The following is a 24,246-nucleotide window of genomic DNA, read 5'->3' on the forward strand; positions in this document are numbered from 1 at the left end:
AGGTCACCTCTGACACCTACAGCCAACGGTCGGTGGGTACGTCAGACACAACCGTTAGTTGGCATGTCCCGGGAGCAAGCCCACTGAAATCACGTGTCCTCTACCTGCCCCTGTCCTTTGGTGTTCCCTCACCAAGCGAAGTATCGCATGCTGTGGGCTCAGCCCCACTGTACAGTGAGGAAGAGCTAACAGAGGGCGGTCAGGAATGGGGGGGAGACATCCGCCTCTTCAGCAGCCAGGCGAAGAAGTACTGGCGAGGAGAGTGGCTCGGTAGCCGGTCTAGAGACAGGTCTGTCTCCTGACCCACATGCAGCCGAGGGGGCTAGTAGTGAGGCGGAGACCCTAATTGATGATGATGAGGCTGATCGCACTTGGCAGCCTCGTCGTCATCAGGCTATTGCTTCCGCATCATCAGGAGAAGAGGGTGGCAGCTTGGCAGCGAGCAAAACAGTCGGTGGGTTGCCCAGGAGGCAGCAGGGTCGCAGCAGTGTCAGTGGAGGCAAACGGCCACGGAGTAGAGCACCAGCTCCACTGCAGCCTACCACCACGGGCAGTAGTGCTGCCGGTGTGCATGGAGGAAGTAGCAGTCAGCCAGTGAGGAGTATCGGGGGCAAAGTTTCCTACTCAGCGGTGTGGCAATTTTTCGTCAAGCCGCCCGAGGAACTAAACGTAGCCGTATGTCGACTATGTGGCCAGAAAGTCAAGCGTGGCCAGGGGGCCCATGTTGGGACTACAGCGTTGCGTCAGCATATGCAGCGTCGCCATTTGGTGGCCTGGGAAAACCGTGATAAAGATACGGCGGTTCTGCCTGCCCCAGCCCCCGCTCCATCACCCGCTCCGTTTCTTGCTCCGTCACCCGACGTCAATTGCCCTGTATCAGCCAGTCAAGGCTCCAACACCTCTGCTGAGGGGAGCTGTCGCTCGTTGGCATCTTCCGCTCGTTCAGATGCTCCTTCTCCTGCTACTCCTCTTCACGGATTCCGTCAGCAGTCTTTCTTGGAATCCGTTTCCAAGAGACAATAGTTTGCGAGCACGCACCCGACGGTGCAAAAGCTGAACGTCCTCCTGTCCAAGTTGCTGGTGCTGCAGTCCCTCCCTTTCCAAGTGGTGGACTCAGCACCTTTCCGAGAAATGATGGCTTGTGCCGCGCCGCGGTGGAGAGTGCCAAGCCAGCATTTCTTCGCCAAAAAGGCAGTGCCAGCCCTGCATTCACATGTAGAAGAGATGGTGGGCCAGTCTTTGAGCATGTCGGTCTCTGCCAAAGTGCACGGCAGCGCCGACGTGTGGAGCTGTAACTACGGTCAGGGACAGTACATGTCATTTACGGCCCACTGGGTGAACGTGGTGCCGGCACAGCCGCACCAGCAACTTGGACAGGTCACGCCGCTTTTGCCTCCACGTTTGCACGTCCTTGGTCCACAAAAGATGTCCGCCTCTACCACCTCTTCTTCCGCCGTGTCCTCAGCCGCCACCCCCGTGCCAAGTCCCATTACCTGACCGGCATATCACATGTGCAGGGCGCAACGGTGTCACGCTGTGCTGCACCTGGTATGCCTTGGCGAACGTAGTCACACAGGGGAACTTCTGAGTGTAATGAACAGAGAAATCGACAGATGGCTGTCTCCGCGCAAACTGAAAATCGGAACCATGTTGACCGACAACGGAAAGAACATGGTGTCTGCTCTGCGTCAAGGAAGGTTGTGCCATGCGCCATGCATGGCTCACGTGTTCAATCTGGTTGTCAAGCGGTTCCTAAAATCCACCATCCCACTGCAAGACATCCTTAAAACGTCACGTAAACTTTGCATGCATTTCAGCCATTCCTACACCGCAAAGCACACCCTCCTTGAGCTGCAGAACGGAATTCCACAGCATCGCCTGATCTGCGACGTTGCAACAAGGTGGAATTCAACCCTACACATGTTAGACCGCCTTTACGAACAGCGAAAGGCCATCACAGATTTCCTGATGTTACAAGCGGATAAAGGTACTCCCCTGTGTAACTTAGATGTCAGCCATTGGCAGCTCATGCATGACACCTGCCGCTTGCTCAGGCCCTTTGAGGAGGCCACGCTATTCGTGAGTCGGCAGGACTATGGGATGAACGACGTCATTCCTCTGTTGCACGTCCTGGAACAAATGCTGTTAACAATGGCTGGTCAGGGTGCGGTAGACGTGGTGCACAGATCTCAAAGCCAAATGACCCCTGTGGGGGCAGGACAGGAAGAAGAGGAGGAGGTAGAGGAGGACATTTGTGCTCAGGAATTATTGAGTGAAATGGGTGGTTTTTCCACTCGGCGGACAGGAGTGGAGGAGCAGGAGCATCTGGTAGAGGAGGAGGAGGAGGAGGAGACAGAGGACCCAGACGCACCGTGGCAGTATGCTGTGGAGATGGAGGCAGGGAGTCCCTCGCATTCCTTGGCACAAATGGCCCATACATGCTCGGTTGCTTGCGTAGCGACAGCCGAATAATAACCATCAGACAGAGGGATGACTTTTGGCTGTCCACCTTGTTGGACCCTCGCTACCGTTCAAAAATGGTGGCCTTTTTCACACCTGCTGAGAGGGAGGCCAAAATAACGTACTATAAAAACCACCTATGTAGTCAGTTGGTCTCTGCCTTTCTGCGCCAACGTCCATCCTCAGACACTGTGGGCCCTGTGCGCTCGCGTTCCGCTGCCATGGCAGCAGGGGAGGGGTGGGGTGGTAGGAGCAGTGGCAGCTCCACCAGCAGCGGCTGCCTCAGTCTGCAGTCGATGATGAGTAGCTTTCTTCACCAGCGCAGTGAGGAAACTACTAACCAGCCGCAGCAGCAGCAGCATCAGGTGGACCTGGAGCAGGACCTCAAACAACAGGCTTGGGCCTACTTGGACAGCACCCTGCCAACCGAGGTAGACAATCCCCTTGACTACTGGGCAACGAAACTTGACCTTTGGCCCCAACTAGCTGAATTTGCCCTTGAAAGGCTGTCATGCCCGGCCAGTAGCGTGGCATCGGAGCGCGTGTTTAGTGCGGCAGGAGGTATTGTAACTCCGCGGAGGACACGACTGTCCACCCAAAGTGTGCAGAGACTCACGTTTGTGAAAATGAATCAGGTGTGTATTAATCTGGATTTCAAACCACCAGTTCCTGACACAACTGACTAAATCCGCCATGAATCATGCCCCAAACATGTGCCACTTTCAGGTCTCCTCACACTGCTGGTGTGTTCCATTTTTTGTCATAGGGTGCTGGCAGATTACGGGCCTCCCATTGCTGCTGCCAGGCCCGTAATCTGCCATGGGCCCCCGTACCGCCTCCTCATGCTGCTGCCAGGTCCAGAGTCTCTCATGGGTCCCTGTACGGTCTCCCATTGCTGCTGTCTCCATCGCCACACTCTGCCATGTGCCACTTTCAGGTCTCCTCACACTGCTGGTGTGTTCCATTTTGTCATAGGGTGCTGGCAGATTACGGGCCTCCCATTGCTGCTGCCAGGCCCGTAATCTGCCATGGGCCCCTGTACCGCCTCCTAATGCTGCTGCCAGGTCCAGAGTGTGTCATGGGTCCCTGTACGGCCTCCCATTGCTGCTGTCTCCATCGCCACACTCTGCCATGTGCCACTTTCAGGTCTCCTCACACTGCTGGTGGGTTCCATTTTTGTCATAGGGTGCTGTATGGCCTTCCATTGCTGCTGCCTCCACCACCACACTGTGGCTCCACACTCTGGTTTTGGCCCCGTGACTGCCCAAATGAGTGAAGTGTGCGGTGATTTTAAGATCGACGGCACTCATCTGCATGTCATACTGACTGACAGTATTATTTCTCTTCCCCAGCAGACTCCAAGGGCATTTAAATTAAAGGTACAGTGTTCTGCACTAATATAAAGGCTCTCTGAAGCCTAGAAACACCCTTTTATAAGTTAAATTTGCAGCGAATATATTCGCATCGAATCGAATTTATTCCTCGAATTCGCCGAATCAGCCGAATCGAATTTTTGAATACTTCGCTCATCTCTAATCATTGTCATGTTAGAAGACCCAGCCATGTTTCATCTTCAATGCGCTTGCTGATGGAAGGAGGTTTGCACTCAAAATCTCACGATACATGGCCCCATTCATTCTGTCCTGTACATGGATCAGTCGTCCTGGTCCCTTTGTAGAGAAACAGCCCCAAAGCATGATGTTGCCACCCCCATGCTTCACAGTAGGTATGGTGTTCTTTGGATGCAACTCAGCATTCTCTCTCCTCCAAACACGACGAGTTGTGTTTCTACCAAACAGTTCTATTTTGGTTTCATCTGTCCATATATCATTCTCCCAATCCTCTTCTGGATCATCCAAATGCTCTCTAGCAAACTTCAGACGGGCCCGGACATATACTGGCTTAAGCAGGGGGACACGTCTAGCACTGCAGGATCTGAGTCCCTGGTGGCGTAGTGTGTTACTGATGGTAGCCCTTGTTACGTTGGTCCCAGCTCTCTGCAGGTCATTCACTAGATCCCCCCGTGTGGTCCTGGGATTTTTGCTAACCGTTCTTGTGATCATTTTGACCCCACGGGGTTAGATCTTGCATGGAGCCCCAGATCGAGGGAGATTATCAGTGGTCTTGTATGTCTTCCATTTTCTAATTATTGCTCCCACAGTTGATTTGTTCACACCAAGCTGCTTGCCTATTGCAGATTCAGTCTTCCCAGCCTGGTGCAGGTCTACAATTTTGTTTCTGGTGTCCTTTGACAGCTCTTTGGTCTTCACCATAGTGGAGTTTGGAGTGTGACTGTTTGAGGTTGTGGACAGGTGTCTTTTATACTGATAACAAGTTCAAACAGGTGCCATTGATACAGGTAATGAGTGCAGGACAGAGGAGCCTCTTAAAGAAGAAGGTACAGGTCTGTGAGAGCCAGAAATCTTGCTTGTTTGCAGGTGACCAAATACTTATTTCCCACCATAATTTGCAAATAAATTCTTTCCAAATCAGCCAATGTGATTGTCTGGATTTTTTTTCTCATTTTGTCTCTCATAGTTGAGGTCTACCTATGATGCCAATTACAGGCCTCTCTCATCTTTTTAAGTGGGAGAACTTGCACAATTGGTGGCTGACTAAATACTTTTTTGCCCCACTGTATATGTCATAATTAAAAGAACTCACTAATAGATCCAAAGCTAATTTCCCTTGAATAAATTAATAGAACATGAGAAGGAATTAATTGCAAAGTTTATTTGCAGGCCTAACTCTGATTTCTTCAGATTTGCAGAATGGTAATCCATTGGAATGGGCAAGCTGTATATTATGTTTCATTATGGAGAAGTGAAGTATTGCACCCGATACTGTATAATCTTCGCTGACTGCTGGAACACAGTGGGAGATTTTGCTGGACTATTAAATGTCACTACAGGATCAAGTTCTTATAGAAAGGCACTGGCAATTATACATGGCAGTAAGACACTAGGAATTCCATGTAGCTAATGTCTGTTATATTAGCATAAGCCTGTAGTATCCACTGAAATGTTTCGCTTTTAATTTCCTGTAATAGTTTTCAGAAATACTGTGTTTCAGAAATGTTTTCCAAACTTTGGTGAAATGTGAACTGGTTTGCACTTATGCCTTGCAGTACAACACATTTGTAGGTTGTCTTCCCTGTGGTAGTATGGATTTCTTTCAGGGAATTCTGCCTCTCACAAAACATATTGGTAGGTATGTTGGCTTCTGGGTAAACTCATCCTAGTGTATTTGTCTGTTCTATGTGATTTTATGAGTGTGGCAAGAAATTAGATATTAAACGTCAATGCACCAAGGACTGCATGGTCTAACATTAAAAAAAACTTATAGTCATATTAATAATCCATCTCTGTTGGACACCTCCAGGTAACATACAGGACAAGGGGGCACTCTTTACATCTGGAAGAAAAAAAATTTAATCTCCAAACATGGAAAGGTTTCTTCACAGTGAGAGCTGTGAAAATGTGTAATAGACTCCCTCAAGAGTTGGCTCTGGCCAGCTCAGTAGATTGCTTTAAAAAAGTCCTGGATTCTTTCTTAGATACACAGAATATAACTGGATACTAACATTTATAGGTAAAGTTGATCCAAGGAATATCCGATTGCCTCTTGGTCTCGGGGAATCAGGAAGGAATTTTTCCCCTGCAGGAGCAAATTGATTCATGTTTTGCTGGGTTTTTTGCCTATCTCTGGATCAACTGTGGGTATAGGATTAAAACTTTTTTTTTTTGGTTGACCTGGATGGACTTTTATCTTTTTTTTCAGCCAGACTAACTATGTAATTATGTGTCTCCATATATCCTGAGTTGTGCTCCAGAGTACCCTAGGAGCCCCCATACACAGGGTTCTCTAATATTCCAATAGCCATTTCAGTTCAGAATTATTAGCTTGGGATGACTACACATAGGGGTTGATTTACTAAAGCCAAATAGACTGTGCACTGCAAGTGCACTCCAAGTACACTTGGAAGTGCACTGAAAGTACAGTTGCTCCAGATCTGAGGGGAACATGCAAGGAAAATAAATAAACACAATTTTTGCTTGCACGTGATAGGAAGAAAGAAATCAGCAGAGCTTTGCCTCATTTCAGAGCTTCCCCTTGGATCTAAAACAACTGCACTTGCAGTGCACAGTATATTTGCCTTTAGTAAATCAACCCCATAGTTTATTTATCAAACATTTGCTTTAACCACTTGCCTTCCAGAGGATTTACCCCCCTTCCTGACCAGGCCATTTGTTGTGTTACGGCGCTGCGTTACTTTAACTGACAATTGCTCAGTCATGCAATGCTGCACCCAAATGAAATGTACATCCTTTTTTTCCCACGAATTGAGCTTTCTTTTGGTGGTATTTGATCACCTGTGTGGCTTTTATTTTTTGCGCTATAAATAAAAAATGACCAAAAAAAAACCCAATATATTCGACATTTTGCTATTAAACATGTCCAGTAAAAAAAATGTAAAAATCAAATTTCATCATAAATGTAGGCCAAAATGTATTCTGCTACATGTATTTGCTAACAAAAATCCCAATATGTGAAAATTAATTGGTTTACGTGAAAGTTATAGTGTTTACAAATGGCGGTACAGGTACTGGAATTTTTTTTTTTACTAGTAATGGCGGCAATCAATGATTTATAGCAGGACTGCGAGACTGCGGCGGGCATTCTGACACTGGGGGGAACTCACTTGGTGTCCCCAGTGATCAGTGCTAATAAAAAACACTGACACGGTAGTAATGGCACTGGGCATGAAGGGGTTAACATCTGGGGCAATCAAAGGGTTAACTGTGTGATGTTCACTATGGGGGAAGTGTGTGTGTGTTTTACTGTAAGCACACTGCTGTGTATGGCTCGGCTATGCAGAGCCTTACAAAGCAGAGTGCAGGAACTGACAGGGGAGAGATCTGTATTGTTTATATACAGGTCTTCCCCCCAACTGAGATACTCGCAATCACCATGTGCCGGCAAGTAATCACCGCCTGGGACCTGGTGATTGTCAGCCATGGCTGCGAATGACGGTGCGGGTAGGGCATGAACACCCCTGTAAAGGACCGCCTGGCGGTACCACTAGCACTCCACTGGCCAGACGTCCCCAGCGCACGGAATCTAACCCCAGGGTACGTGTTCACCAGAGCCCCTGATGGTGGGGATGGACTTGAAGTACCCCGAGACCAGGTCGTGGCTACTGAGCACGCCTGTCAGTGGTAGCAGTATTCGCCAGGGGCTCCCACAGGGAAGAGCCTGATGTGAGGAGGTCGGGTGACCCCGTCGGGATGGATGGCTGAGCAAGTGCAAGGTCAAACGGGCCGGGTCGGTAACAGTGGGGACGGAGCAGTACAAAGCAGCGGGCAGAGAGTAGTCGGGTCACACGCCAGGTCAGTAACGGAAGGTCAGATCCAAACGGGGGCATTCAGGAGAGAGGTCAGGCAAAGCAAGGGTCTGGGCAGGAGAAGGCAACAAGGTCAGGTACAATCCGGGTGTCAGGAACCATCGCGACGCATGGGTCTACACATGCGTAGGTGTCTGCCGAGACGTATAGGTGGCAGGGCACTAGGACCCAGGCGTACCTGTCGTCTGGACAGTACTAGACAGGCACTAGGACCCAGGCTACGCCTGTCAGGTGCAGGGCGGCCTATTTAAGCTAGCCCTGCACAGACACTTGTTGCCGAATGGTCTTTGTATCCTGTTACCTGTGTGTGAGTACTTCTGATCTGGATTGTTTTGACCTTGTTGCCTTCTCCCGTCCTGACCCCTTGGCTTGCCTGACTCTGCTCCCGGATGTTCCCGTTTAGATCTGACCTCCTGGTATTGACCCTGCGTGTGACCCGACTATCCTTTGCCTACCGTTTTGTACCTTACCGATCCTCTAGTTATCGTCCCGGCCTGCATGACTCTGATTTAGCTCATCCATCCACCCCGCAGGGATCACTAGGCTCCCTTACATCAGACTCCTAGCTCCCTGGAGCCCCTGTCAGACTCCTCTACCCCTGTTGGAGATACCTGGTAGTTGCGACCTGGTACCGGAGCGCTCCAAGTCCATCCCCACCATCAGGGGCCCTGGTGAACAAGTGCTCCGGTGCTTAGACTCCGCACGCTGGGGAGGCTCTATCGGGGGACTGATAGAGGTGCTGTCAGGCGGTCCATTACACCGGGTCAGTAACTTACTTAGCACAGGTTCGCAGATACAGGATACAAGGAAAGACCAGAAGGCACTGAATGACAGCTCAGGGCCATTTAAATATCCCGCCCTGCGCTGCCATTGGTGCCACGCGCGTGCCCGCGGTCCCTACTGCGCATGTGCGAACTCCCTCGCTGCGGACGGCCAGGTCTCAGTGCCCGCATTCTGACACAGGGCGGTGCACTGCGCCTGCGCCAAGCCCATCGCAGCGGGGATCCCTGACAACCCCCTACCCGGAACTGCAAAATCATGTATATATACGTGATTTTGCACACCCATGCTGCCCTGTAGCAGTATTTCTGCTATAGGGCGGCACGGAACTGGTTAAGAATGTCTCTTCGTTTGTGCAAACATAACAAATAATACCTGTAATATTTGTAATGTGTGTAGTGTCAGTTTCTATTTGATTTTTGTCAATTTGAAAGTAACATCCCCTCTCATTTCTCTTTAAACAACAAAATAACATTCGATCTTAAGAGAGAAATAATCATAAGAACAAGATTTTAGAGGAGTTAAGGAACATTCACCAATTCAGAACATAACCTAACATTTAGGCTAAGAACATTCAGCCAGCAGGGGAATACTATGAGAGCACTATGTACAGTCTATGATGAATCCTGTACAAACAGTCAAACAAATAAGTGTTCGGCAGAACAAATCTCCAGTTGTAGTTTGAAACGAAACATTTAGCAGCAGTATTACTGCCTCTGCTAAATACGACAACTTGCTGCTTAGGGTTCCTGGTTGTTGGGGAGCCAGTTCCCACCAACATCCTAACAACCAGTGATTCATCCCTGCTCAGCACATTTAGCTGTCAGGTGGGGATTCCCAACTGACAGGTGAATGCAAACAAACATTGAGGATAGTGTGAAAACAAAAATGGTGTAGGGTTCTCCAAAAATTTATCCCAGGCCCTACAGGTCTTTGAAGAGATTTTAATGGGGACCCAACAAAAAAAGGTGTGGCATGCTCCCAATTTCATTATCAAACTCTTTGGTCTGGTATGCATATTAAGGGAAAATCTTGTGCAAAAAAAAAAACAAAAAACAAGGGTACCCCCAAATTCTATACCAGACCCTTATACAAGTATGCAGCCGGACTGGTCAGGAAATTAGGGGGTTGATGGAGATAAGGGCCTCTTCACCACAACCCCGGACTGATGGTTGAGGGGATCAGTGGGCAGGGGGCTTTTAGGAATCTAGAAGCCCCCTTTAGAAATGGGAGGATCCCAGATCCTTCCACCCCCACATGACTACCCCCATTCATTTAAGTCAATAGGAAATAAACACACAAAATTTTGCCAGGTGCAGATCCACATCAATCGTGAAACAATAAAGTTTATAGTTATAAATAGACCCACTAGACTTTAAAGATAAACTTTCCCTTATCATAAAATTTGAAACAAAGGTATCTTTAAAAATGTTTAAAAAATGGTAATCTACAAACAGATACCTATAAATAATTGCAGGTGTTTATTCTAGCAATTTTTTTTATTGCCATGAATCTCACAGTGGCCATTTTTTACTAAAGGCAGATGAATCCATCTTCCTTTACTTCGTGGAACTGAGCCTAGAACTCTGGGTCTGCCTCCTGGAACATGAACTTCCCAAGATGCAGCTGTGAGGCCAGGGTGACATCACCAGTGCCTTAAAGAAACCAGAAGGTGGAAAAACAGTAATTGTAAGTACAAGCAAAAAATGTTTGTTTAACTAATAAATGATGATTTCATATCAGCATGTAGAGCTGGATGCTGCTGTGATATTTAGTGGAAGTGGAGAAATGTCCACTTTAAAGGATGTTAACAGAATGATTATTTAATGGCTGAACAATCTGAGGTCTTTATTATAACAAATAATAAAAAGTTTTTTTTCTGTGGCACAAGTGATTTGTTTATAGTATAATTTGAAGTCTTTGGCAAGCTCTACTTAAAATATGAACTTCTGCTTATCCTCCTCCTCTCTCCTCCTCTGCCATTATTAAAAACTTTTTTTTCTTCTCCTAGCGGGTACTTATTTCTGACAGGTACCTGCTTTCACTTGCCTTTTCTCAACCAAGGCAAAAAGAGCAGAAGCTCACCCCTGCTTGACATGTTACATGTGCCAGGAGGCCACGGGACCAGTTTGCACATTCGCAGTGTGGAACTGGCTGTAAAATAGCATGAAGTCACAAAAGCTACTTGCACATTCATTATTTTCCTCATCATTTTGTTCCATAAAATATTTTTTAACGTCTTCAGGGCATCTCTTGAATTCAGAATGTGTTTTGTATTCCTTGTAGCATTTGGCAAAGAATATTTTCTTCTCAAAATATTTGCAAAATGCAGCTTTGCTCTCAGCAGAAATTGCACTGTGGAAATGTTTCCAAAGTCTAGATGCTGGCCTCACCATTTTCCGGAGAAAACAATTTACTGACCAGATTATAGGTAAACATTATGCTTTGATGGCAGAGAACATTAATGTGGAACATTTAAGGTTAAAAAAGAAAAACTAATGTGTCAGACAAATTTACCCTCTTACCTGTAACTTAAAGCCTGAGAGGACAAAAACTAAGATCTACTGTATGCCAAAAAACACCCAGCTGTAGGAGGTACAAGATGGAGCCCACAAGCAAACTAAACTGAAGCCTTTTCCCTGCAGTGCCCCCTAGTGGCAGAAGGTCATATTTCTCTTGTTTGAGAGCTGCATTGAAAAGTACAGTGTTACTTGAACTGTATTCCCGGATTTTCTTGTCTTCTGCTGGGAAAACTTGCAATAATTTAAGACTTTACAGAAAGTCTTAGAAATCTGTCATTAAGGTTTTCATGTTATATAGTTTGAATATCTTGTCATAAATATATTATTTATCATTGTAAAAGAACATATTCCACACCTCTTTCCCAATTTTTTTGTTTTTCCCAGACCTTCCCATCTCTATGCAAGGATCATCAGAACAGTGAGTATATTTACTTTTTCTATTTTGCAACTATATTTTTATCTGCCGAAATGGTTAATGTACTAATGTACAGTATCTACTTGCAACACAGTATTACCAATGTCAGAATTGACAGGAGTATTAATAATATCCTAGTGCTCATTTCATCTCATTTCATCTCCTAGTGAAAGCAAGTGCCAGCTGCGTTGTGTTATTTATATCTTTAAAGTGGTTCTAAAGTATCAAGGTTTTTTAACTTCTAAAAAAACTTGCGTATAGCAGAAGCCCCCCAAGTTGCCCCTAACAATTACCTGAACCCCTTCTTGGGCCAACGATGTCCACAAGAGTCTCATTTGTCCAGGGACTCTCCTTCCTGATTGGCTGAGGCAGCAGCAGGAGCCATTGGCTATCAACCACAGCCAGTGAGTCAATCAGGAAAGGGAGGGGAGGGGCCGAACAGTCGTGGCTCTGTGTGTGAATGGACACGCAGAGCTGCAGCTCAAGAGTGCGCCTGCTCAGGTGCCCCATAGCAAGCTGTTTGCTATGGGGGCACCCGACAGGAGGGAGGGGTTTAGGAGCCCCGACAAGGGACCCGAGAGGAGGAGGATCCAGATTACTCTGTACAAAACCACTCTACAAAGCAGGTAAGTAAAGCATGTTTCTTATTTTTAAGAAAAAAAAAAGACTTTAGTATTATGAGCATACGACCAAAAGAGAAAATATCCTATCATCATTTGATTTTTCTCCTTTCTCACAACAGCTGGTTAACTTGCACAGAACAAATGTACATGCAGTTTTGCTAGAAGAATAGGTACCATATGAACATTTTTATGTAAACACTACTCCCATAGGAGTTGCTGGAGTTTGGGTCCCCCTATAGTCCTGCACAGCCAGGCAACTTGCATTTTCCACTCAGACTTGCATCCACAAGATAGTAACCAGCTCTTGAGCTTGTGTTTTGGATTTTATTACGGGAATTAGAACTTGGATAGGCTAAAGGGTATATGGGTAAAGGCAACAGAGGACAATCTTTCTGAACTATGTACAAGTCTCTTTAATAAATGAAGAACAGATCTTTTCTTTGTAAAGAGCTAGCCAGCATCTCCTGTTGTACCACCACAGACCACAGATTCTCCTAATACAGCTGTTCTGGGGGAATGCCACCTCAAGAGTAAGACAGTCCCAGTTAGTAGCTAATCCAGTTTCCCACTGAAGAGTTCCTTCCCCTTACTGGCCCAGGGGGTGCAGGTCTACTCAGTTCTTCTCATATGAGCTGGTGGGTTGGTGGCTGCTACCAGGCCTTCTAGCTTGGCCGCTCCTTCCCTACTGCATAGGTGGTCCTCTGTCGGAGAGCCAGTGAGGTCCCGAGCTTTCCTCCTTCCAAGCTTCCCTCTGCCTGGAGGTGAGCCCCTTCCCATCTGGCCTCCCTCCCAGGCTCATGCTCTCCAGCCTCACTCCTCCATTTTCCACCTGAACTCTCTCCTGCTACTGAGCAGGGTCTATCACTTTTAAGGGCTGTCCTGACCCCATGCCAAGCCTCCTTTTGGAGATTGGTCAGAATCCCTCAAAAGTGCAGACTAGCCACTCCTTACCTTAGCCCACTGCTTCTAGAACGTTCTCCAAAGTTCTCGTGAAGACGGAAGTCTCAGAAAGCTGGTCTACAGAGCCTCTCAGCTCCTGACCAAAATTTGACCCCCTGACTATTACACCTGGGGTGCTACTCAGCCCTCCTAACTGTAAATGGGGCTCTAGCTCTTCCTAGCTACTTAGGAGGGTGCTACATTTATTTGAATAGACCCCCTTAGCAGGGGCGGACTGACAACTTATGGGACCCCCGGGCAATAGGGGATCATGGGGCCTCTGTGTCCTTTCCCACACCCCAAAAAGCCTATGAAAAAGCCAATGAAAGGTACCAGAAGCATCTCATGGGGCCCCCTACTGACCCCGGGCCCTCGGGCAGTGCCCGAGTGCTCAAATGGTCAGTCCGCCCCTGCCCCTTAGTAAATTGAGACAAATATGCAATAATTTTTAACACAAAATCCAATATACAATCTATAATACAAGCAAACCATAGGAGCCATGAAGAAATTATATTTCATTGATATGAGAGTTCTAAACTAAAGAAAAATCTACATTCTAATTGGTTGCTATTGGAAATTGTGCAACATTATTTGCACAATGTCTGTAGTCCTAGCCTAGGCTTATTCTAATATGCTCAATTATTTGTTTGTGTAAAATGACATCTGACTATTTGCACCTCTAACCCCCAGAAGCTTATCCAACTTCCATTCTAAAGATGAAGCTTAGCATGCTCTCTAGTAAGAGAGTCTTTTGACCTTGTTGTTCACTTGTCTGTCCATGTTAGCCTGACATGTCATATGGCTCAGAAGCAAAAAATAATCTTCCATCCTCATCTTTCCCTTTCATGCCTCTCATTGCTTTTCAAATACGTAATGCAGGGGAAGTACTGCATCAAAGTTTTTCTTTTGTATTTAGTGGCATGCTGAGCATGGTGTGAGCTTTGCCATGGGATAAGTATTATTGACAGTACTGTTGCATCATGAATAGCTGGAACTGGGAAATGGGTGATGTCAGATCTTTTGTATATATGGAGTCTTTCACTTGCTCTGATTCTTGCCTACTAGTAATCAATTAAATTTTATGCTAAATAGCTTGTAGTGTGTGTGTATTTGCTAGTGTTCAGTGGTGTATGTCCCCTAAAGTCCCCTTTACAATCTTATTGGACAATTTCCTTTAGATCTACCAACAACTATGTAGTGCAGGGGTCCTCAAACTTATTTTATTTTATAACCATTTATCTGGCCCACGACGATCCAGTCCAGGAAGTGCTGCTCCTTCATTCACTCTGGCCACTGCCTCACTCCTGCCGCTCGGCTCCACCTCCTCACCGGTGATTGGGCACCAGAACTGTAGTTCAGAAAAGGCACACAGGCGGCCAATCACCTGTGAGGAGGCGGAGCCGAGCGGCCCCGCGAACATCGAGTGAGAGAGAGGCCGGAGTGAAGAAGGACAGCTGACAGGTAAGTGTGCCGTGCAGATGGTGCTGCTGCAACCAGGTATGCTGCCTGCAGTAGCACCTAGGCTGGAGCAGGGGTCAGCAAGTTACATGTCATTGGTGTCAGTGGGAGGAATAGTGCCCCATCATTGGTGTCACTGATACTAATGATGGGGATTATTCCTCCACTAACACCAATGATGGGGCACTATTCCTCCACTGACACCAATGATGGGGCACTATTCCTCCACTGACACCAATGATGGGGCACTATTCCTCCCCCCCACTGACACCAACGATGGGGCACTATTCCTCCCCCCACTGACACCAACAATGGGGCACTCTTCCTTCCCTCACTGACACCAAAGATAAGGCACTATCCCCCCCCACTGACACCAATGATGGGACACTATCCCCCCCACTGTCACCAACGATGGAACACTATTCCTCCCATTGACACCAATGTTGGGACACTATCCCCCCCCACTGACACCAATGACGGGGCACTATTCCCCTCCACTGATACCAATGACGTACTATTCCCCCCACTGACACCAGTGACAGAGCACTATTCCCCCCCACTGACACCAATGACGTACTATTCCTCCCACTGACACCAAAGATGGGGCACTATTCTTCCTACTGACACCAAAGATGGGGCACTATTCTTCCCACTGACACCAATGATGGGACACTATTCCTCCCACTGACACCAATGTTGGGACACTATCCCCTTCCCCCACTGACACCAATGACGGGGAACCATTCCCCCCCACACACTGACACCAATGATGGGGCACTATTCCTCCTCCCACTGACACCAATAATGGGGCACTATTCCTCCCCCCACTGACACTAATGATAGGGCACTATTCCTCCCACTGACACCAATGATGGGGCACTATTCCTCCCACTGATACAAATGATGGGGCACTATTCCTCCCACTGACACCAATGATGGGGCACTATTCCTCCCACTGACACCAATGATGGGGCACTATTCCTCCCACTGACACCAATGATGGGGCACTATTCCTCCCACTGACACCAATGATGGGGCACTATTCCTCCCACTGACACCAATGATGCGGCACTATTCCTCCCACTGACACCAATGATGGGGCATGTTTCTTCCCACTGACACCAATGAAGGGGCACGATTCTTCCCACTGGCACCAATGATGGGGCACGTTTCTTCCCACTGACCCCAATGAAGGGGCATGATTCTTCCCACTGACACCAATGATGGGGCACTATTCCTCCCACTGACACCAATGATGGGGCACTATTCCTCCCACTGACACCAATGATGGGACACACTTGGGTGGAAATGTCTGTGCGTCTTATGGAGCGGCTGGCCCAGTATTCCCGCCGCCGTTGTATGTCCGCAGTCTCTGGTCATCTCCTGTACTGTGTCCACATTTGTTCATAGTTTTTTTTTTTTTAAACTATAGTCTGGCCATCCAACGGTCTGAGGGACAGTGAACTGGCCCCCTGTTTAAAAAGTTTGAGGACCCCTGATGTAGTGCATGGACCTGCCCCACCAAATACAAATTGATTAAATAGATCCTCATATTAGCCACTATGCATAGTGACCCTTACTGCTTGTTAGTGGTGTGTGTCCCCTTACAGCTGGCCATTGGTGTGTCCCCCTTGCTGCTAGTCAGTGGGAGCGCTCCCCCTTGCTGCTTGTTCGTGGTGTGTGCCCTATGCTGCTGGTTAGTGGTGTGTGCCTTCTTGCTGCTGGTCAGACCTTTGTCCCTGCAGTGCTAACCCCCTTAAGGACCACAGAATTTGATGGGTCCTCCTAAGCTCTGCATGACCAGGTAACACACATTTTCCACATTTTCACACACAAAGTCAGGAAAACAGTCCTTGAGCTGTTTTATGTTGTTTTTATTGAGGGTTAACAACTTGGATGGGGTCTAGGGGCATATGGGATGCCCAAGGAACTGCAAACTTGAGGACAAACTTCTTAGCAAACTGTACACTGTACAAAAATATGGATCAGAAAATAGCACTATTTCTTTTAGGAGCACTGAAGTCCCTTTTGGTGTACCTCCTCAGGCCTCAGATGAATCCTTCCTCCTTCACCCAGCAGTCCTGAGGGTATCCCTGAGCAAGGGATTCCAAAAGCTGCGATTAAGTAGTCCCAGATGAGAACTACTTAGGTCTTGTACTTGACCGCCACCCTCCCTTTATCTGGCCCAGGGGGTGTAGAAGTACTCACACTGTTGAGTCCTGTTGCTTAATGGGTTGTAGCTGCTTTCAGGCCTTACGCTGGGCTGGCTTCTTCCCTGCTGACAAGTTGCCCTTCCTAGGAGACTTCAGCAGTGGAGATCCTTCTGTCCAGCAACCAGCCTGTATGTAGGCTGCCTCCCTAGGGCTCCCTCCCAGGCTCCACACTCCAGCACCTTCCTTCAGTCCATCTTCCACCTGACTCCCCTTCTGCTCAGGCTCTGCTACATTAAAGGGTTTCCCTTAGCCACCCTGCCTGGCCTCCTGCCTTGGGATTGGCCAAGTTCCCCTAAACATGCAAATCTGGGCCTCCTCTCCTCCTGTCTTCCAGAAAGTTCTAGCAGTTTCTGGAGGGGTGGGAGAGCCCCAGAAGCCCTGACCTGTAGAGCCTCTCAGTCTATCCTGAGGTGCACTCACTACCTCACTCCCAGAGTGACTCATCCCAGGCTTCTAACAAGCCTCTAGCTCACAAAAAATCCTATCTAGCACTAGAGGGCACTATATTCCCCTTTTATTGGTGGTTAGTGGGAGTAGTTTTTTTTTTTTTTGCTTACCTGGAAAGTTTGGCACAAGTTCCACATTGCTTTATCCAGGCTCCCAGGTCACCTGCTAAACTGGTCCAGAATTATATAGATAACATCAGGCTGGATACAACTCTAGTTAGAGTGACTTCCTCTGTTGGGTCTTACACCCCTGGTGCTGGGTTCTAACATGGTCACTGACTATATGTGATGATATGGCAGATCACATCCAAAAAAGCGGCCATGTACATAAACATGTCTTGAGTATTTATAGTATTGGCTACAGAATATCTATTAAACATTATCAAAAAGCCATTATAGGTAGCATTTTACTGAGATGGAAAAGGAGAGAGAAGGAAGAAAGGGAAAGAGGGAGAGAGAGGAAAGTGAGAGAGAGAGGGGGTGAGAGAGAGAGGGGGGGGGGGGGTGAGAGGGAGGGTGTGAGAGAGAGAGGGGGATGAGAGAGAGAGGGGGGTGAGAGAGAGGGGATAATCGAGAAATAGGGGGGTGAGAGAGAGGGATTGAGAGAGAGGAGTGAGAGAGAGTGGGTAAGAGGGAAAGAGGGGGGTAAGAGAGAAAGAGGGGTGAGAGAGCAGGTGGGGGAGAGAGAGGAGTCAGAGAGAGGGGGGGTTAGAGGGAGGGGCTCCCCTATCTCTCCATATTACACCAGGAGACTCCCCCATCCCCTCCTCAATCCTACACCGGGAGATCACCACTCACCAAAAAAAAGTCTAGTCTAGCCACCTAATATGGAATTGCACCTTCCTGCAGTCTGCCGGCTCCATCACCAGCTGTGTAGTGAGGCACGATCACAGCCTGGAACTCCAACCTGCTCTGCCACCATGAGTGAGATGCTTCTGGGATCGGAGGCTGCTGCTTCTGCTGCCTCCTGCTTCTCTCCCCTCACTATCACCGAATGGTCAGTCCGCATCCATCTTTGGTGTCACCCCTCTGGCTGGTGTCACACAGGTGTTGTCCGCACCCACATTTTTGGCAAGTTTTTTAATAAAAAAAGCAATAAATGTCCCACGGTGTAAATCCATCATCAACCACATCATTCAGCGATACAGATTGTGATGAATGATGTCCGCCTGACTAGCTAAAGAAAAAAAACCCAGCTACAAACCAATATGGCCTATCCCATCTCTCGCTCACCTTAAATGACAGTTCCCAGGCTTTGTCGCTAAATGTAAACAAAGGGAAGAGTTCTCCCAGGTGAGGTCATTGATCAAATATGGACATGTCCACAAACATGTCCATTGAACAGAACCTGGAGCTCCCCCCTACTCAAAATTGAAGCCATTATGGGCTATCAAACGTGTTCATCTTAAAGTGTTCTTAAACGTGTTCATCTTAAAACTTTCTTTTTCATTTTGGATAGAGTAAAGGATAGATTTAACCCCTGTTGGTTCATTTTTTTCCATCTGTGTCCCCACTGGGGAAATTTACCTTTACTTCCTGTCCCAAAGTCAAAAGAGAAAGTGAGGGGAAATCATTGCAAATGAAGGGAATCCCTTGGGGACGCACAGGCCATCAGAACTAGTGTCTGCATTGGAAGATTTCCTCTCTATGTGCCCATTCTAATCAATGCGCCTCAGAACGGCGCAATTCTGGAAAAGGTTCCTGCACTACTTCAGTAAGATTTACAGTGCAATTTGGCTCCATAGAAGATGCAAAGTCGCACCACATAATCGCACTGTAAAACGCATCAATGTCTCACCACAGTAATGTGAACCAAGCCTAATGCATCCACCACAGGCACACGTTCAATTTTATTCATCATTTGTTTAAGTCTGTTTTTATTTAGTTCTGATGTTTTTTGCAGAATTGTTCTAAGCACACATAGTTGCCAAGTGTCCTCGTTACTTTAGGGCATTATTGGGAATTTGGACATTTTCATGCAGTATCCATGTCCCACAAGATCCATTCATTGGTCATACTCTTAACCAAAGTGTGTATTGTTCCAACAGCTGTTAATTGCTGTATAGTCTCAAACTACTTTAATTATGTTCTTCTTTAGGTAAGTGTTAGTTTTCTGCCTGTTGTACAGAAATGCATAAGTAATGGAAGAGATTTGTATTTGATAAAACTATCATTAGTCCCAAAGCTTATTTGTGCCTGTGAGACTCTCTATATTGTGTCAATATAGTTACGTAGTATTTTGTTGGTAAGATGACTGTTGCATATGTGCGCAGGGTACACTTCAAAAAGGCTAATTTAATGGTGGTCAATATTTAGTAGAATGCTTTTCTTTCCTTAGTGTCACCAGGTCCCAGATGAGGAATTTGGGTGGTGGTGGGGAGGGGAGGAGCAAGAGGGTGTTTTCATGTGGGTTAGGAGGCACCGCATAGTGATCACATACACCATCACTCACATCACTGTAATATTCCAGACATCGTGATTGGATGCCAGAAAAAGGGGTGGACCTGGAAAGAAAAATTCTGTAATTCACAAATATGTACAAGTTTTAAATTACAGGGAGGACAGAATAGAGACATTGTTCTGACTCAACTATGAGACCATAAACTTTATCTCTAGTGATGTATACAGCTATACGACATGGTGTTGAATTTATCTCTTGCATCGGGTCAGACAGTTTATCTTAATTAATAAACTCACATGTTGAGGAAGTCAGATGAGGAAACCCATACGAATGTTCCATTTAATGGAGGATAATCATAGGTGGAAAAATGTTAATGTTGTAAGCCTCATGGAAAGATGCATTCAGGAAGACAGGATACAGTGGAATGATTACCACAGAGGCCAGGGGGAGGGGATATAAACAAGTACGGTGAGAGAAAGAGCTCAGTTTAGACAGAAGGAGCAAGCTTAAAGCAGAGTTCCAACTGTTTTTGTGTTTATTAAAAGTCAGCAGCTACAAAATCTGTAGCTGCTGACTTTTAATAAACACACACTTACCTGTCCCGGGGTCCAGCGATGTTCTTACCTGCACTATCCCTTCTCCCCTTCTCTCCTCCATGGCACTGGCATCTCAACTGTGGGCACCAGGCTGTGACAGCTTGCGGCTTCACAGCTTGGTGCCCACTGTGCATGCTCAAGTCGTGCTGCGCTTCCAAATTGGTCCAGCAGTCTTCTGGGACCTGTGAAAGCTTCCAGAGACTGCAGGAGGGAGGAGGGGGGCGAACCTCCGTCTCACTTTGCCATGGCGAACTGAGCTGGAAGTGGGAGCAGGTACCTGTCAAAGATGGGTATCCGCTCCCCCCATAGTGCCAAATATGGCAATGGAGGGTGGAAGTCCGCTTTTGAGTGGAACTCCGCTTTAAAGACACAGAGCAATAATAAATAAGTGATGGTCACATGGAAATAATAATAAATCCAAATAGTGTGACACAACAGACATTACTGTATTTCTCTTATACTAGCCAGTCACCAGAACTGTTGTTGCTATCTTCATGTCAGCCTAGATTAGCCACTAGCTGTGTTTTGCCAGTCAGTCACCCCTCCAGCAGATGCCGTCCTGGTAAAGTAGGCCCTGCCTGAAACAATGCCTTACTGAATACCTGTGAGAATCCCTGTTGCAATCCTGTGTCACTGTTGTGTGCTGTTACAAGCCTGTAATTCCCTGTGAGTCTTAAGCTGCAACATGTGCCAATAATGCTTGGACTATTGCCCAATCTTGATCTGTGCTGTGTTGGAGAGGAGTAATAGCCATTACCAGTAGTACATCAATTATTACTTCAAGCATTACCGCAAATCTCATTGCAAGTGTTACCACAAGTGCTATTGCAAGTACTAAAATTATTCCTATAACTCTGTGCTATACTATTTCTTCAAATTCAACCTTATACCTTCAATTGGTTTCTGTGTGAGTGCTCTCCCGCTGTTGGTACCACAGCTCCGGGCCCCATCCACAGGCTGGGATGAATTGTAGCAGTCATTGTGGTTTCCTGATTTGTACAGATTTGAGTCTACAGTATTGGCAGCTAGAAAGTGTGTTAAAATGTAAACAGCTCTGCTGTATATTAGCGCAACAAACAGCATAGCAAATATCACTGAGGAAGCTATTTTTAAGGCTAATAGGCAAGGGATTGTTGAACAAAGGGCATAGGGAGCTGAGCTCTGCCCTGGGATAAACGTACCAGTGCAAAATATTGCTAAATGATACCATTCAGTGGGTTGCAGCTCTTTTAAGGCCCTTTTCACAGTGGCTTTCCTATCATGTCCACCTGACAGTTTTTCAGGCAGACCTGATTGAAAGCTCTATGCAGGTGTATGGGCAAGCAAATATAAATGGACTTGTGTCTGCTTACATCTGCCTACACCTGTGTCTGCCCAGGTCCAAAGAACAAAATGGACCTAAATGTGATGGATTGAAGGTAGCCTAATATATAAACAGATAGTCAGTTTACATCCAGCCATCATGGGTCTCCCACAGCCTGTGGACAAAAAATGAACAAGTACATATAACACCCTGCAGTAACACTGATTGCAAGACGTTAAGTGAAAACAGGATGGCAGTGTTCTGCAGTTCAGTTATACAGACTCTATTGAAGGAAATTAATTACATATATGACCTCCTTATACCCTCAAAAAGTCAATACTTTCCACCCTAGAAAGTGTTAAATATATACAAAAAACCTTTTTGGTGATGCAATAAATCCCACATTAAATTCTAAATCCTAAATATACCAAATGATCTAATATAATATAAATACACCAACTCAAAATAGTCCAATGTGAACTCCAAAATTATGCCCAAAAATTGTCCAAAAATTGTCCAAAATAAATCCAATATAGTGTCCTAATTTCAATCTTTTTCCTCCAATCTGTGAAAATTATTCCTCCAAACACGTACCTCGAGAAATAAAAATAAACAATCTAGTGCAATTCAATTAATTAGAAAAAATCACCCCGTGAAACTCCACACTTCACTGCAAAAGTATATCTATTTGTGAAAAAAATAAATAAATAAATAAATAAATAAATTCAATTATACCAATCTTATTTTATAATAGTGCAAAAACCACATCAATCAAAAGTGTGCGCACTCTGTGATCACTGCTGCACAGTGAATTCCTTCAACCACCACACAATAGTACAAAATACTATTACCCTCTATGTGTGTAATTAAGGCTCTACCAACATTATGGATCAGTAATCTTCCAAAAATCTTCTTTTGGGATATTTCCAGGTCCTCAGAGAAATAAATGGTCTTAGGAGCAATATTCAAAACATAGGGATAATATTTATTAGTAACTCACACTTAAGAATTGGATTATCAGCTCCAGCTATGGTTTCTGTCCGCTTAAACAAACATTTCCTCCACCATGTGTATTGACAACCTAAAAAATGGCCGCGGCGACACTTCCGGTCTGCATACGTGCGTCCTGACGTCACTCCTTTAACGCGTTTCGTCACTTCCGGACTTCATCTGAAAGGATACAGACGTCCTACTCGTTGCTCCTTTTATGTTCATGCCTCCGGCTCCACACTCCCTGTTGGTGTGTGGAGCCGGAGGCATGAACATAAAAGGAGCAACGAGTAGGACGTCTGTATCCTTTCAGATGAAGTCCGGAAGTGACAAAACGCGTTAAAGGAGTGACGTCAGGACGCACGTATGCAGACCGGAAGTGTCGCCGCGGCCATTTTTTAGGTTGTCAATACACATGGTGGAGGAAATGTTTGTTTAAGCGGACAGAAACCATAGCTGGAGCTGATAATCCAATTCTTAAGTGTGAGTTACTAATAAATATTATCCCTATGTTTTGAATATTGCTCCTAAGACCATTTATTTCTCTGAGGACCTGGAAATATCCCAAAAGAAGATTTTTGGAAGATTACTGATCCATAATGTTGGTAGAGCCTTAATTACACACATAGAGGGTAATAGTATTTTGTACTATTGTGTGGTGGTTGAAGGAATTCACTGTGCAGAAGTGATCACAGAGTGCGCACACTTTTGATTGATGTGGTTTTTGCACTATTATAAAATAAGATTGGTATAATTGAATTTTTTTTTTTTTTTTTTTTTTCACAAATAGATATACTTTTGCAGTGAAGTGTGGAGTTTCACGGGGTGATTTTTTCTAATTAATTGAATTGCACTAGATTGTTTATTTTTATTTCTCGAGGTACGTGTTTGGAGGAATAATTTTCACAGATTGGAGGAAAAAGATTGAAATTAGGACACTATATTGGATTTATTTTGGACAATTTTTGGACAATTTTTGGGCATAATTTTGGAGTTCACATTGGACTATTTTGAGTTGGTGTATTTATATTATATTAGATCATTTGGTATATTTAGGATTTAGAATTTAATGTGGGATTTATTGCATCACCAAAAAGGTTTTTTGTATCTATTGAAGGAAAGCCTTGTTGGACTTGTATGCTGGTAGTAGGACTTTGGTGCTCAGACAAGGAGTGAACAGACTACATTTCCTAGAGGATCTGGCTAAAGGATTTGAGCATATATATTCAGAAGCCTGGGAACCAGACAGGAAGGAAATAGATGGTGAGAACTGGAGAATGGGTGTGTGGAGAAGGCTGTATGGGACGCTGGAGATCCAGACTGGGTCAGACAGCAGAGTTGAGAAGTGAAGAGGGATCATAGGCCGCTGGCATCGCTGACAAGCAGGACAGGCAATCCTGAGGCAGGCAGATCATAGTGGTGCCATCAGCATCGTTCTGTAACAGAGGGATCAAGAGAGCATGGGGGCCCTCCTGCTGAGAGACTATCTATTACGCTACCAAGGCCAGATTGGGTGAGAGGGTTCCATACCCAGATCATCAAAAGTTGGAAGTAACTGTGTTAAGTTTAATTTCCTTCTTTTCTGTTCAGTACACTTTATATCACAGCTATTCATACTGAGGCCTAAATTGTCTAGCCTATTCTGCACTGCAGCCTACTGATTAGTGCCTTATTAACATCCTGAACCGTAGGACTT

This window comes from Staurois parvus, unplaced genomic scaffold (genome assembly GCF_062004578.1).
Source record: "Staurois parvus isolate SC_StPar_1 unplaced genomic scaffold, SC_StPar_1.0 ptg000686l, whole genome shotgun sequence".
Classification (NCBI taxonomy): domain Eukaryota; kingdom Metazoa; phylum Chordata; class Amphibia; order Anura; family Ranidae; genus Staurois; species Staurois parvus.